Source organism: Lissotriton vulgaris, chromosome 2_2, assembly GCF_964263255.1.
Source record: "Lissotriton vulgaris chromosome 2_2, aLisVul1.2, whole genome shotgun sequence".
NCBI classification, from domain to species: Eukaryota; Metazoa; Chordata; class Amphibia; order Caudata; family Salamandridae; genus Lissotriton; species Lissotriton vulgaris.
The window spans coordinates 75,443,190-75,458,313 of NC_141688.1; the positions used below are offsets into that span (position 1 = coordinate 75,443,190).

General features: G+C 40.3%; 1 protein-coding gene across 2 annotated transcripts in view; it reads left to right on the forward strand.

Annotated features, from left to right (window-relative positions):
• The first annotated feature begins 253 nt into the window (after positions 1–253).
• Positions 254–15,124, forward strand: part of LOC147729024 (uncharacterized) — a 44,337-nt gene continuing 29,466 nt past the window's right edge. Inside the window, exons 1-4 of one of the 2 annotated variants that reach the window (XM_086959863.1) lie at positions 254–989; positions 1,842–1,933; positions 2,909–2,982; positions 10,709–10,768. The gene's annotated coding sequence lies outside the window, so the exon portion shown is untranslated. Of the gene's footprint in view, positions 990–1,348; positions 1,934–2,908; positions 2,983–10,708; positions 10,769–15,124 lie in introns of those variants that run through there. The other variant, XM_086959864.1, reaches the window with a different exon arrangement.

A 15,124-nucleotide genomic window follows, 5' to 3' on the forward strand; every position in this document is an offset into this window, starting at 1 on the left:
ATCTTTTCCTCTTGTTTTTAAAAAGTTATATGTATGCACTGTCCATGTTCTCTTTGTGTTTGTCTGATTTATACACTCCACTGACTGTGCTGCTACGATCGACAGGTAAGTGATATATTTTAATACATTTATGCACTGTTCATGTTCTCTTTGTGTAACGATTGTCTGATTTCCACAGTTCACTGAACTTATTGCTACGATCGACAGGTTACGTACAGAGCGCCATATTAGTAATATAAAAGAAAAATATTTTGCCACAATTTGTAGTATCATTAATTTGTGAGCTACTATTTCTAATTATATGCCTACTGTTATGCTTGCAAGTTTACGCTCAATTTGATAACACGCTTGCATGTAACTGCATTTTTATTTTAGTAAAATTTACACTGCACTTGCATATTGTTTTTAATGCACGCACGACTTTGTAGTAACTGCCCAGACTACTTGGTGCCACTTTACTTCTTTTGGGAGGGTGGGAACTGTCTGTTGCATCAGCGTGCGTTCACATTCAATTCACATGTAATTGCCACATCTTGACTTGCAATAAGATACACTTCTTTCCAGACAGTCCTTTGTTTGCTAGAAGGAAGCACCGCACCCAAACATTAACATACGGCTACAGGGCAACATCAACACTACATGTGGTCTTCTTTTGGTATTTAATTCAAGCAACTAACAGGCCTTCACGTATACTTAACACAGAATTCGCACCTCTTCACTCACAATGGAATACACTTCTTGCCAAACAGTCCTTTGTTTGCTAGAAGGAAGCACCGCACCCAAACATTAACATACGGCTACAGGGCAACATCTTACCTATTTGCTGTTTCCAACACTACATGTGGCTTCTTTTGTTATGTAATTCAAGCAACTACACTTTTTTTTACCTTTCGCACTATTTAAAACACACGAGCGGACTTTCGGGACATTTCTTGGGAGAAAGCCAGACGGTACACTTCGAGAGCTGATCGATCTCTAAAAAAAAAACGGTAAGTAACTGCTTTCATTAAGAATCAGAGAATGCTTTACTTTTACCGTTTTAAATTTTTTAACAATGTTATAACTTTAGCTTTTACTTGTAAAATTTACATGCACATTGCTTTTTATTAAACACTTTGAAGCATATTTGAATACTTTGTTGTCGGAAAACGTTCAACATCATGCAACTTTTGCCATATCTCATGTTCTTTAGTAGCTGCAGTGTAAGAAAGGAGTGTATTTAAAAGATCTAATCATTTGTAGTAACTCCATAAAGAGTACTACCAGTGTTCGTAAAAGCATAAACAGTAAATAGTAGCCATGCGGGAAAGAGCCCTGTCGCTTTGCTGTGGGGAGCGGGAGGGGGGATGCTGTAACCCCGGACTCTACGTAAAGCACCCGTCTCCTCGTGTGCCGTCTGTCATCATCGGTGTCCTGGGGTAACTTTTACTTTAACAAACAGATGACATTCTCTTGTGCGAAACAACTGCTCTTCCTGTAAAAATGCCCATCTGTATTCAATAGTCTAACTCTGTGACATGCGGGGTAAAGTTTTTGAAATGAGCCGAAAGTAATAATATTAGTAAAGTAATTGCGCATTATTACAATCCATCCGTTTGTCAACAGATTGCACACCAAATCGTGTCTCGTTTGTGACGGGCCACGAACGCTCAAGCTACCCCACCTTGCTCGCGCATCCCCTATCTCCTTGGGGCCTGTCTCCGGGGCTGACCACCTCCATAGCGCCCCTCTCCAGCGCATCTCCGGGGCACAGGGCACATACATGCTGTTTTTGTACATTACACGTGGTCATCTTTTTCTTGTTTAATTAAAGTAACTGACATTATTTCTTCCTTTCTCAGTATTTGAAGCACACGAGCGAACATTCTGAAAATTTCTCAAAAAGAAGCTAGGCCGTATACTTCAAGAGCTCATCTATCGATTTTACAGAACTGTAAGTAACTTCATATAATGGAAATACAGTAATGCTTTGTTTTGAACTTTAAGCCTTTTTAACTTCACTTACATTTGTTTTCGAGAAATGTAACGCTGTTATACCTTTAGCTTTTATTTGTCAAATTTACGCGCACTCTGTAATTTTTAAAACACTGTCTAGCACATTTAGATAATTTGTCCACTGCACCATCACTCACTGCTGCACTCTCTCTTCAGCCTCTCTCTGCACCATCACTCACTGCTGCACTCTCTCCTCAGTCTCTCTGTACCATCCCTTCATTCTCTCCTCAGCCTCTCCCTGCACGGTCCCTTCACTGCTGCCCTCTCTACTCAGGCCCCCGCATCCAGGCTGCACCCCTGACTCATCCACTGCACCATCACTCACTGCTGCACTCTCTCCTCAGCCTCTTACTGCACCATCCCTTCATTCTCTCCTCAGCCTCTCCCTGCACGGTCCCTTCACTGCTGCACTCTCTCCTCAGCCTCTTACTGCACCATCACTCACTGCTGCACTCTCTCCTCAGCCTCTCCCTGCACGGTCCCTTCACTGCTGCACTCTCTCCTCAGAGTCTCCCTGCACCGTCCCTTCACTGATGCACTCTGTAATTTTTAAAACACTGTCTAGCACATTTCGATAATTTGTTGTAAAAAGCGTTCATTATCATGCAACTGTTGCCGTATCTAATGCTCTTTGGTAGCTGCAGTGTTTAGACGGAGTGTATTTCAAAGATCTTATCCCTCGTATAAACTCTTTAAATAGCAGCACTAGTGTTCGCAAAAACAGCCTGTAGCTTTGCTGTCAGTAGGCAGGGGGGGGGGGGGGGGGGGGGGGAGGGAGGGAGGATGCAGTAGCTACAGACTCCTTACGTAAAGCATCTGTCTCCTCGTGCGCTATCTGTCTGCCCAATGCCACACTTCTTGAATTATTTTATTCAAGTAACTGACATTATTTTTTATTTCCTACTATTTCAAGCATTCGAGCGAGCATTTCTTGAGTGGTAGCCAGGCAGTATACTTCGAGAGCTGATATATCTCTGTTACAGAACTGTAAGTAACTTTATGCATTGAAAATTACACAATGCTTGACTTTTAATGTTTTACCTTTTTTAACTTCACTTATATTTTGACTTACGATATATGTAACAATGTTATACCTTTACGTTTTATTTTCAAAATATATGTGCACCTTTTAATTTATTACACACTTTCTAGCACATTTCAATACTTTGTTGTAGAGTGCGTTTGACATCCTCAACCTCTCCCTCCACCGTCCCTTCACTGCTGCAATCGCTCCTCAGCCTCTCCATGCATACTCTCCTCAACCTCTCACTGGATCATCCCTTCACTGCCGCACTCACTCCTCAGCTTCCTCCTGCACCGTCCCTTCACTAATGCACTCTCTGCTCAGCCCCCCATTACATCGTCCCTTCACTGCTGCACTCTCCTCAACTTCTCACAGCACCATCCCTTCACTGCAGCACTCTCCTCAGCTTCTCTCTGCACCGTCCTTTCACTAATGCACTCTATCCTCAGCTTCTCCCTGCACCGTTCCTTCACTAATGCACTCTCTGCTCAGCTCCCCATTGCATTGTCCCTTCACTGATGCACTCTCCTCAACTTCTCACTGCACCATCCCTTCACTGCAGCACTCTCTCCTCAGCTTCTCTCTGCACCGTCCTTTCACTAATGCACTCTATCCTCAGCTTCTCCCTGCACCGTCCCTTCACTGCAGCACTCTCTCCTCAGCTTCTCTCTGCACCGTCCTTTCACTAATGCACTCTATCCTCAGCTTCTCCCTGCACCGTCCCTTCACTAATGCACTCTCTGCTCAGCTCCCCATTGCATTGTCCCTTCACTGCTGCACTCTCCTCAACTTCTCACTGCACCATCCCTTCACTGCACCACTATCTCCTCAGTCTCCCCATTGCATCGTCCTTTCAATGATGCGCTCTCCTTAGCCTCTCCCTTTCAATTCTAGCAAGTAGCTGACATCGCCCTTACTGAAAAAACTGCTCATCCTTTAAACATGTCCATCTGTCTTTCAAATTACAACTTTGTAAAACCATATCCCTGTGCACTACTTTACAATATATATTCTTTAATAACAGTAAAGCCAGTGCACTCATTTATAATATGTATTATTTAATAACAGTAAAGGCAATTGACAACATGCTATTTAGAAAATACTACATACACCTCTTTTCATTTTACAAAGTATTGAAATGCTGCAGTGTGTTCAATAACTTATGTAAACATCTCTTTTTCACAATGGACATCATTATGTTTTCTTTGATTTGCTGTCTTACGCTCTCTGTCTTACGCTCTGTGTCTTACGCTCACCCTCTGTACATACACCCTCTGTACTACATACACCCTATGTACATACACTCTCTGTACATACACTCTCGGTACATAAACTCTCGGTACATAAACTCTCGGTACATAAACTCTCTGTCCATACAATCTCTGTCCATACACTCTCTGTACATACACTCTCTGTACATACACTCTCTGTCCATACACTCTTTATACACGCTCTCTAAAACACACTCTGTTACACATTATATATATTACGCTCTGTTAGCTATGCTCTCTGTATTATACTCTCTGTATTATGCTCTCTGTGTTATGCTCTCTGTTATGCTCTATGTCTTACGCTCTCTGTTTCTTACGCTCTGTTTCTTACACTATTTATACACGCTCTCTAACATACACTCAGTTACACATTATATATATCACGCTTTGTTATTAATGCTCTCTGTATTATGCTCTCAGTGTTATGCTCTCAGTGTTATGCTCTCAGTGTTATGCTCTCTGTGTTATGCTCTCTGTGTTATGCTCTATGTGTTATGGTCTGTTCCTTACGCTCTGTTTCTTACGCTCTGTTTCTTACGCTCTGTTTCTTACGCTCTGTTTCTTACGCTCTGTTTCTTACGCTCTGTTTCTTACGCTCTGTTTCTTACGCTCTGTTTCTTACGCTCTGTTTCTTACGCTCTGTTTCTTACGCTCTGTGTATTACGCTCTGTGTATTACGCTCTGTGTATTACGCTCTGTGTATTACGCTCTGTGTATTACGCTCTGTGTATTACGCTCTCTGTATTACGCTCTCTGTACCGCATTCTCTGTACCACATTCTCTGTAGTACACTGTAAGTGTAGTGCAGAGAGTGTGTTGCAGAGAACATGGTACAGAAAGCATGGTGCAGAGAGCGGGGTGCAGAGAGCGTGGTGCAGAGAGCGTGGTGCAGAGAGCATGATGCAAAGAGTGTGATGCAGAGAGTGTGGTGCACTATAAGTTGGCAATAGCTGATGATGATAAAGTGAGTGCAGATGAGAACCAATCTGCCAACTCCAATTGGGTTGCTTACGTGAGGCATTGCCAACTTTTTCACATCTTTTCACTTTCTATACATTCTCTGTCTTACGCTCTCTGTCTTACACTCTGTCTTACACGCTGTCTTACGCTCTCTGTCTGACGCTCTGTCTGACGCTCTCTGTCTTACGCTCTCTGTCTTACGCTCTCGGTCTTACGCTCTGTGTCTTACACTCTGTGTCTTACGCTCTCTGTCTTACGCTCTCTGTCTTACACTCTGTGTCTTACACTCTCTGTCTTACGCCCTGTCTTACGCTCTGTGTCTTACAATCTGTGTCTTACGCTCTCTGTCTTACACTCTGTGTCTTACACTCTGTGTCTTACACTCTCTGTCTTACGCCCTGTCTTACGCTCTGTGTCTTATGCTCAACAGTTTGACATCTTTTCACTTTCGGCACATTCTCTGTCTTACGCTCTGTGTCTTACGCTCTGTGTCGCTCCTCAGCCTCTCCATGCATACTCTCCTCAACATCTCACTGGATCATCCCTTCACTGCAGCACTCTCTCCTCAGCTTCTCTCTGCACCGTCCTTTCACTAATGCACTCTATCCTCAGCTTCTCCCTGCACCGTCCCTTCACTAATGCACTCTCTGCTCAGCTACCCATTGCATTGTCCCTTCACTGCTGCACTCTCCTCAACTTCTCACTGCACCATCCCTTCACTACAGCACTATCTCCTCAGTCTCCCCATTGCATCGTCCTTTCAATGATGCACTCTACTTAGCCTTTCCCTTTCAATTCTAGCAAGTAGCTGACATCGCCCTTACTGAAAAAAATGCTCATCCTTTAAAAATGTCCATCTGTCTTTCAAATTTCAACTTTGTAAAACCATATCCCTGTGCACTACTTGAAAATATATATTATTTAATAACAGTAAAGCCAATGCACTCATTTATAATATGTATTATTTAATAACAGTAAAGGCAATTGACAACATGCTATTTAGAAAATACTTCATACACCTCTTTTCATTTTACAAAGTATAAATGCTGCAGTGTGTTCAATAACTTATGTAAACATCTCTTTTTCACAATGGACATCATTATCTTTTCTTTGATTTGCTTTTAATAACTGTACACATACTCTTTACTTCTAATCTTTGATAACATGCACTCTATAGATGCACTCTTTACTCATACATACACATACAGTCAGTCTCATGCTCTCTCTACACATGCACTCTCTACACATGCACTCTCTACACATGCACTCACTACACATGCACTTTTTGCACCTTCACTCTGTACAGACACACTCTCTACACACGCACTCTATAACACACACAAAGACACTTTAATATACTCTCTATAAGACACACTCTCTAAGACACAGTCTCTGTATTACACTTTCTTTTTTACTCTTTGTATTACACTCTCTCTACCACACTCTCATACCACTTTCTCTATGCCCCACACTCTGTGCATACACTCTCTATACATAATCTCTATACATACACTCTCTCTACATACACTCTTTATACACTACAAGCATGTTGCAGAGAACGTGGTGCTGAGAGGATAAGGCAAAGAGCATAGTGCAGAGAGCGTTGTACAGAGAGCAAGAGAGAATAAACATAACATTAGCAAAAGAGAAAAGATAACTTATCACAAACTGCACAAAAACAGCATATCGAAACAACTTCATGCACAGTGGTGCATATCACTGCAGGGGGACGCCACGGGCCATGTTGGACCTAGACAAAAGAAAAGAAACATAAGATTAGCCTAAAAAAACAAACATGGCTTACCACTAAACGAAAACAACAACAACATACATACCCGTCTGAACAGCTTCATGGACAGCGGTGCACACGGCTGCAGGGAGACGCCACGGGCCATGTTGGACCTACAAAAGACAAAAAAAACATAAGATTATTGCAAAAGAAAAGCAAAAGAAAAGATAGCTTACCTCAAACTGCAAAAGAGCCGCGGATCAGAACAACTCAGTGCATAGCGGGCCACATCACTGCAGGGAGACGCCACGGGCCATGTTGGACCTAGAAAAAGAAAATATACCTTTGCAAAAAAAATTACAAAACAAAAAAAAGCATACATACCGTTCAAAGGAGTACTGAGCAAGTTCTTTCAGAGACGGTCAGCGCAAAATGGCCTTAACAAAACTACGGCCATTTTCAGAGTTTGGTCTGTGCTTTTGTGGTTCTGAGCAACACATAACGACACTGTCTAAAGAACAGCAAAACTTAAAGGCCCCCAAATACGCTCTCTATATTATGATCTCTGTATTATGCTCTCTGTATTAAACTCTCTGTACCACGCTCTCTGTACGATGCTCTCTGTACTACACTCTCTGGATTTCACTCTCTGGACTACACTCTCTGGACTACGCTCTCTGTACAATGCTATCTGTACATACACTCTCTGTACTACATACACCCTCTGTACTACATACACCCTCTGTACTACATACACCCTCTGTACTACATACACCCTCTGAACTACATACACCCTCTGAACTACATACACTCTCTGTACATAAACTCTCTGTACATACACTCTCTGTACATACACTCTCTGTACATACACTCTCTGTACATACACTCTCTGTACATACTCTCTCTACATACACTCTCTGTACATACAATCTCTGTACATACAATCTCTGTACATACACTCTCTGTACATACAATCTTTATACACGCTCTCTAAAACACACTCTGTTACACATTATATATATTACGCTCTGTTATCTATGCTCTCTGTATTATACTCTCTGTATTATGCTCTCTGTGTTATGCTCTCTGTGTTATGCTCTGTCTTACGCTCTCTGTTTTACGCTCTCTGTTTCTTATGCTCTGTTTCGTACACTGCTTATACACGCTCTCTAAGATACACTCTGTGACACATTATATATATCACGCTCTGTTATCTATGCTCTCTGTATTATGCTCTCTGTGTTAGGCTCTCTGTGTTATGGTCTCTATCTTGCGCTCTCTGTTTCTTACACTCTGTTTCTTACGCCCTTTTCTTACGCTCTGTTTCTTACTCTCTGTTTCTTACTCTCTGTTTCTTACTCTCTGTTTCTTACTCTCTGTTTCTTAGTCTCTGTTTCTTACTCTCTGTTTCTTACGCTCTGTGTATTACGCTCTGTGTATTACGCTCTGTGTATTACGCTCTGTGTATTACGCTCTGTGTATTACGCTCTCTGTATTACGCTCTCTGTATTACGCTCTCTGTATTACACTCTTTGTACCGCATTCTCTGTACCACATTCTCTGTACTACACTGTAAGAGTAGTTCAGAGAGTGTGTTGCAAAGAACATGGTGCAGAAAGCGTGGTGCAGAGAGTGTGGTGCAGAGAGCGTGGTGCAGAGAGCATGATGCAAAAAGTGTGATGCAGAGAGTGGTGCACTATAAGTTGGCAATCGCTGATGATGATAAAGTGAGTGCAGGTGAGAACCAATCTGCAAACTCCAATTGGGTTGCTTACGTGAGGCATTGCCAACTTTTTCACATCTTTTCACTTTCTATACATTCACTGTCTTAGGCTCTCTGTCTGACGCTCTCTGTCTGACACTCTCTGTCTGACACTCTCTGTCTGACACTCTGTCTTGCGCTCTCTGTCTTACACTCTCTGTCTTACGCTCTGTCTTACGCTCTGTGTCTTACGCTCACCCTCTGTACATACACCCTCTGTACTACATACACCCTCTGTACTACATACACCCTCTGTACTACATACACACTATGTACATACACTCTTTGTACATACACTCTCTGTACATACACTCTCTGTACATACACTCTCTGTCCATACACTCTCTGTCCATACACTCTTTATACACGCTCTCTAAAACACACTCTGCTACACATTATATATATTACACTTTGTTATCTATGCTCACTGTATTAGACTCTCTGTGTTATGCTCTCTGTGTTATGCTCTCTGTGTTATGCTCTCTGTGTTATGCTCTCTCGCTGTTTCTTACACTCTCTGTACATACACTCTTTATACACGCTCTCTAAGACACACTCTGTTACACATTGTATATATTAGGCTCTGTTATCTATGCTCTGTGTATTATGCTCTCTGTGTTATGCTCTCTGTGTTATGCTCTGTCTTACACTCTCTGTTTCTTACGCTCTGTTTCGTACACTATTTATACACGCTCTTTAAGATACACTCTGTTACACATTATATATATCACGCTCTGTTATCTATGCTCTCTGTATTATGCTCTCTGTGTTATGGTCTCTATCTTGCGCTCTCTGTTTCTTACACTCTCTGTTTCTTACGCCCCTTTCTTACGCTCTGTTTCTTACTCTCTGTTTCTTACTCTCTGTTTCTTACTCTCTGTTTCTTACTCGCTGTTTCTTACTCGCTGTTTCTTACTCGCTGTTTCTTACTCGCTGTTTCTTACTCGCTGTTTCTTACTCTCTGTTTCTTACGCTCTGTTTCTTACGCTCTGTTTCATACGCTCTGTGTATTACGCTCTGTGTATTCCGCTCTCTGTATTCCGCTCTCTGTATTACACTCTTTGTACCACATTCTCTGTACTACACTGTAAGAGTAGTTCAGAGAGTGTGTTGCAAAGAACATGGTGCAGAAAGCGTGGTCCAGAGAGCGTGGTGCAGAGAGTATGGTGCAGAGAGCATGATGCAAAGAGTGTGATGCAGAAAGTGTGGTGCACTATAAGTTGGCAATAGCTGATGATGATAAAGTGCGTGCAGGTGAGAACAAATCTGCAAACTCCAATTGGGTTGCTTACGTGAGGCATTGCCAACTTTCACATCTTTTCACTTTCTATACATTCTCTGTCTTACGCTCTCTGTCTTACGCTCTCTGTCTTAGACTCTCTGTCTGACGCTCTGTCTTACGCTCTGTCTTACACTCTGTGTCTTACGCTCTGTCTTACGCTCACCCTCTGTACATACACTCTTTGTACATACACTCTTTGTACATACACTCTTTGTACATACACTCTTTGTACATACACTCTCTGTACATACACTCTCTGTACATACACTCTCTGTACATACACTCTTTACCACACTCTCTATACCATACTCTCTGTACCACACTCTCTGTAACACACTCTCTGTAGCACACAATCTCTTTATATACTCTCTGTACACACTTCCTATATTACTCTCTCAGTATTATGCTCTCACACTCTCTATACACACACACACACTCTAACACGCTTTAAACGCACAAAATCTACGCAACACTCTTTACTACAATAAACTACACAATATTAAATACATGCTTATCTAAAATCACTATAGTACAAATGCAACTCACTATTATTTACGACTTACTCAAAAAACAACTACACTTTACTAAACACTTTCATTAGCTTACATTCTTTCTTGTAATACAATACATTAATAAATACTATTATTAAAAATACTAATTAATGCATTTTTCTCATTTTTCATAGGTTGGCAATTCTTCCTTACAAGATCACAAGTTGCTAATTGCATGTCCAAACAACATCGAGGTAAAAGTACATAACTGTTTTTGTTTCTCTATCCACTTGTAACAGTAAAAAGACTTTTAACAACATCAAATAGTATAGATCTATAAAAAAGATAACATAACTCATTTACTCTCTATATATACATAGATTTATATATATAGATATATATATATATATAAATAGATAGATATAGATATATATGTGTGTGTGCATGTATATAGATATATTTATATATATATGTTTATAGAATATCCTACTAAAATTTAAAATATAAATACTCAAGTATAAATAAAATACCTAAATATTATAAAATTAATACTTAAAAGATTACCAGAAAAAAAATAGGCTAGAAATTAAAAAAAATCTCATTAATAACTATAATATAAATTTAGCAATTTTGCCGTAAACTGTAACTATATACAAATAGAACATACTCAATATACTCTTTAGACAACAGTTTAAGAAAAAAAAATCAGTGTAGCAATAAATATGATCAAAATACTGCAAGCTGATTATCATCAGGGGCATATAAGATTTTCAAGTAATTCAAGAGGGAGACAATGTTTACCAAATAGCACATTTGCTATTCTACACAACTATAGCAAAGTTGCAAATACATGGACTAAAGACGATTTACATCACATTATGGACTTAGGTGAAGCTTTATACACAGATATGCATTCAATTAATAATCAAATACTTATGCATCCAGACGAATTGCCAAATTTTATACAACACAATAACACTATCTACGCACTTAAGCTTAAAGAACCATCATATGGAGACATATTGAAACATTTTGACCCATCATCACCAACATTAATATCTGAAAGAGACACGTTAGTGATAGATTCCTTACCTTAGAATATCCCCAGGCGTCAGACTGGATCCGGAAACTTTTGCGTAGCAATACCCCTGCGCGCCGGTAGGCGTCGTCTGCGGCTCCGCGTCCGTCGTCGGCGTCGTGAGCGCCGGGATGACGTTGCGGGGAATGAGATTTTGATACCTTTTCTGATCACTTTTATATCTATCTCATTCATCTATTTGGATCGATTATTTTCTGTCATTGAGTAAAAGACAAACCCCGCATAGGTTAAATCAACCCCATAGACTGACACAACTCTGAAGAACCACTTCCGACTGATAAAGTTTTAAAAATTTAATATAAAATCAGAATAAGTTGCATATACAATCCTCTCAGGATAAGATTCAACAAGTATACAGGAACTAGAAGGAACATAAATTCCCTAAAGAACCTCAGTTTACAAAAGAATACAATTAATATCAATTCAAGAATCAACAGATTAAAAAGCATAGACACAAAGTGGCTCCATTGCGTCATCTACATAAAGAATAAACAAGTTAATTCTGTCCCTACTCTATACTAGGTGACATCCCTACTTCGTAAGTTCCTTACCTAAAAAAGGTGTCAGCAGTTTGACTTCCAAAGAAGTTCAAACTCTCTTAGCCTCTAATGGTAACTTATCGAGAAGCAGTACCCTCTCTGCCTACCCATCCTCTCTCTAAGGGTCCTCGGCCTACTGCTCTCTTGCGCTCTGCTCTTTTCTCTCAGACTCCTCAGGCCATCTGCGCACTGATCTTCTATTCTGCGCTCTGAGCTCTTCGCTAACCTCTCCCCGGGGAGCTGTCCCTAAATACACAATCACAGTATGGGTGGAACGCCCCTTGACGCCCACCACGTATACATTTACACATGATGTCATTTCTAGTTCTTTCCATAGCTTCATCTCTTCGCGTCGTCCGTTAAGTTGACCTTGCTTCGTAGGCACCATCTTCGTCTTCTTGCTGGTGACTTCATTGACATTCCAATTGACACTTTCAGAGCAAAGTCTATCACCTCAACAGACCTTCATTCTTTACGACTGTATTCGTAACCTCATTTGGTCCTGAGAACGGTCATTTCTAAACAAGACCCAAATTCCAAGCGTCTCTTATCTCACTTAGGCCATAAACTTCGTCCAACATTGTCACCTTAAATCTAGCAAGACCTTTGACTCTTGTCTCGCACGTTCAGATCAAAGCTATCCCCTGTTCCTGTGAGCCCACTAAATTACATACAGCGGACTACACTCCTGCGAACTCTTGGTCAGTTAGGTTAAAATCACACATGACCAAACCTTTCTAACATTCCTACAAAACCCTTCTACACAGTATAACCTTTAACACACATTTATATATAATCGATTTTAGCAAATTAGTGATTATACGCGAATGCATTCTACATAGAATACAACATTTATATTCTCGTGCATACATAGTGTTATACATTCTCTGCACATTTCTTCGCTTTACATTTTCGCCGTTTTCTCCGTTTAATAGTTACACACGTATATTCAGTCTTGCACGTTCTGCTGTTCGTAAGCATTTCTATACATTTCTATATTAGCCCACTATGTATACGGGCCTTTCTAATTCTAATACACTTTATAGAGTAGATACAGATACATTTCCTATTAAATGGGCTACATCGGCTAACTTTACGCTACAAGTGTTAACTTCACGTTATAGATTCTACGTTTTCGTTATGTGCTTGTGAATATGGTACATACATATTTTTTATTCAAATTGCGCTCTCTCAGTTCCCCCCTTTGATGACCTCTAGGAGTCATCACTAAATGCAATTTGAATAACACCTTACACAGAACTAGTTACAAGATTCCCTCTTTTTATCGTTTCAAGAGCTCTTAAACTTTTGTACTGTTGATCTTGTAAAGCAGCTAATCTCCTTTCTTGCTCTCTCATGGATCTTTGTAACCGGTTCGACCTATACCATTTGTACAATTTCACTAATCCCAACAATGTAATTATGCAAATCAATATTATCAATACAGGTTTTAATATGTACCACACGACGCTTTTACCAAGGTTGGCAAACCAACTTCCAACCTTTCCTACTCCATGACCTACTTTCTCCCAAACATTTACTTTTGTTAAATCTTCGATTTCTTTATGTATCTCTGTAATGTTTTGTATGACTTTCTCGAGTGGTTTTGAATTGTCTGGAATGTAAGTACAACATTCTTGGACCTTCAAAGCCTTGCAGACTCCGCCCTCTTTTGCTAGCAGTACATCTAAAGCAAGACGGTTCTGAAGAACCATTGCCCCAATCGACTGCATCTCTCCTTCTACTAGCATCAATGATCTTGCAGTACTTGCAGATAATCTATCTACAACTGTAGCTAGTCTCCTGATCTTAACATCGTTAAGTATTAAACCTAACATAGGAAACATTGCTCCAAATATGTCTCCTACTACCTCTGCATCTCCTACTTCTCTTTTCGCTCTTGTCGAAGCCTTTCCTTCTATTATCGCTAAATCCCTTGCATGATATATTTTGGGGAAGACAATTGCCAAGTAACACGAACCATACCAATTGTCAGGCAGTTTTACATAGGCATTTCTTCCACATACAAAATATACATTAGGAATCGCTTGCATCCCTTTCATAAAATCTTTCGTATAGTACTCTAATCGAAAAGCATGTTCGCAATTAACTTCACCTACAAATACACTCTCATAATACGTCTTGCTTCGAGTTAAACATAACTTTCCTTTCTGCGTTCTATCCAAAGCTATTGGACCATTGCTACCCTTCTTCTTGTGTGCTTTTTCTTCTTCGGTCCAATCTGTTTTCCACTGTCCTGACATTTTTAGAATCTTCTGCCTTCTGTATCGGTCATCTACTTGTCCTATGAACTTCTTCTCAACCTCTGACACTTTGCAAGTCAGATTATTTCTGCGTGCATATGAAGTATCTAGTGTATCCCAAGGAAGAAAGAACTTTGTTAATCTGTCTTCCTTTCTATAATAGTCCCACTTATTCATTTGTTTATAATTCGGGACTTCAGGCAGTACCGAATCATAATTTGAAAAGTAGTACTCGAACCCTTCTCTACCATAAAATATACTGAGCAATAAACTACATGTTATCCCATAAGTCAGTGGGAGATGATGATATCTGATGCCTTCATCTACGGAAGCCGGCAATTGCATACACACGTAACAATCCTTGGCCTCCATGGCATCAATATACTCATATAATAGCTTGGCATATGCGTTTGATCTAAAATTTCCCTGTGACTCGTCTACGTGTAACCTACGAGCTTCATCTGCCAGTAACGCCTTTTCACGAATTACATTGCTCTCCTCCTTCTTCCCAGCAAGAGCAGGTTTCAAAGTCGTTACAGGCTTTACATCTGCTGTCTCCTTTTCACTTGTATGTCCTACTATGTATGATATGGTAACTACTGTAATAATAAGAAAAATTACTACCGCTATTAGTGTACCTATTATGCATTTGGCTTTTCGGTTTGGGTTGCCATTCTCCATGTTATCAAAACAGCGTAGCTCTTTCTT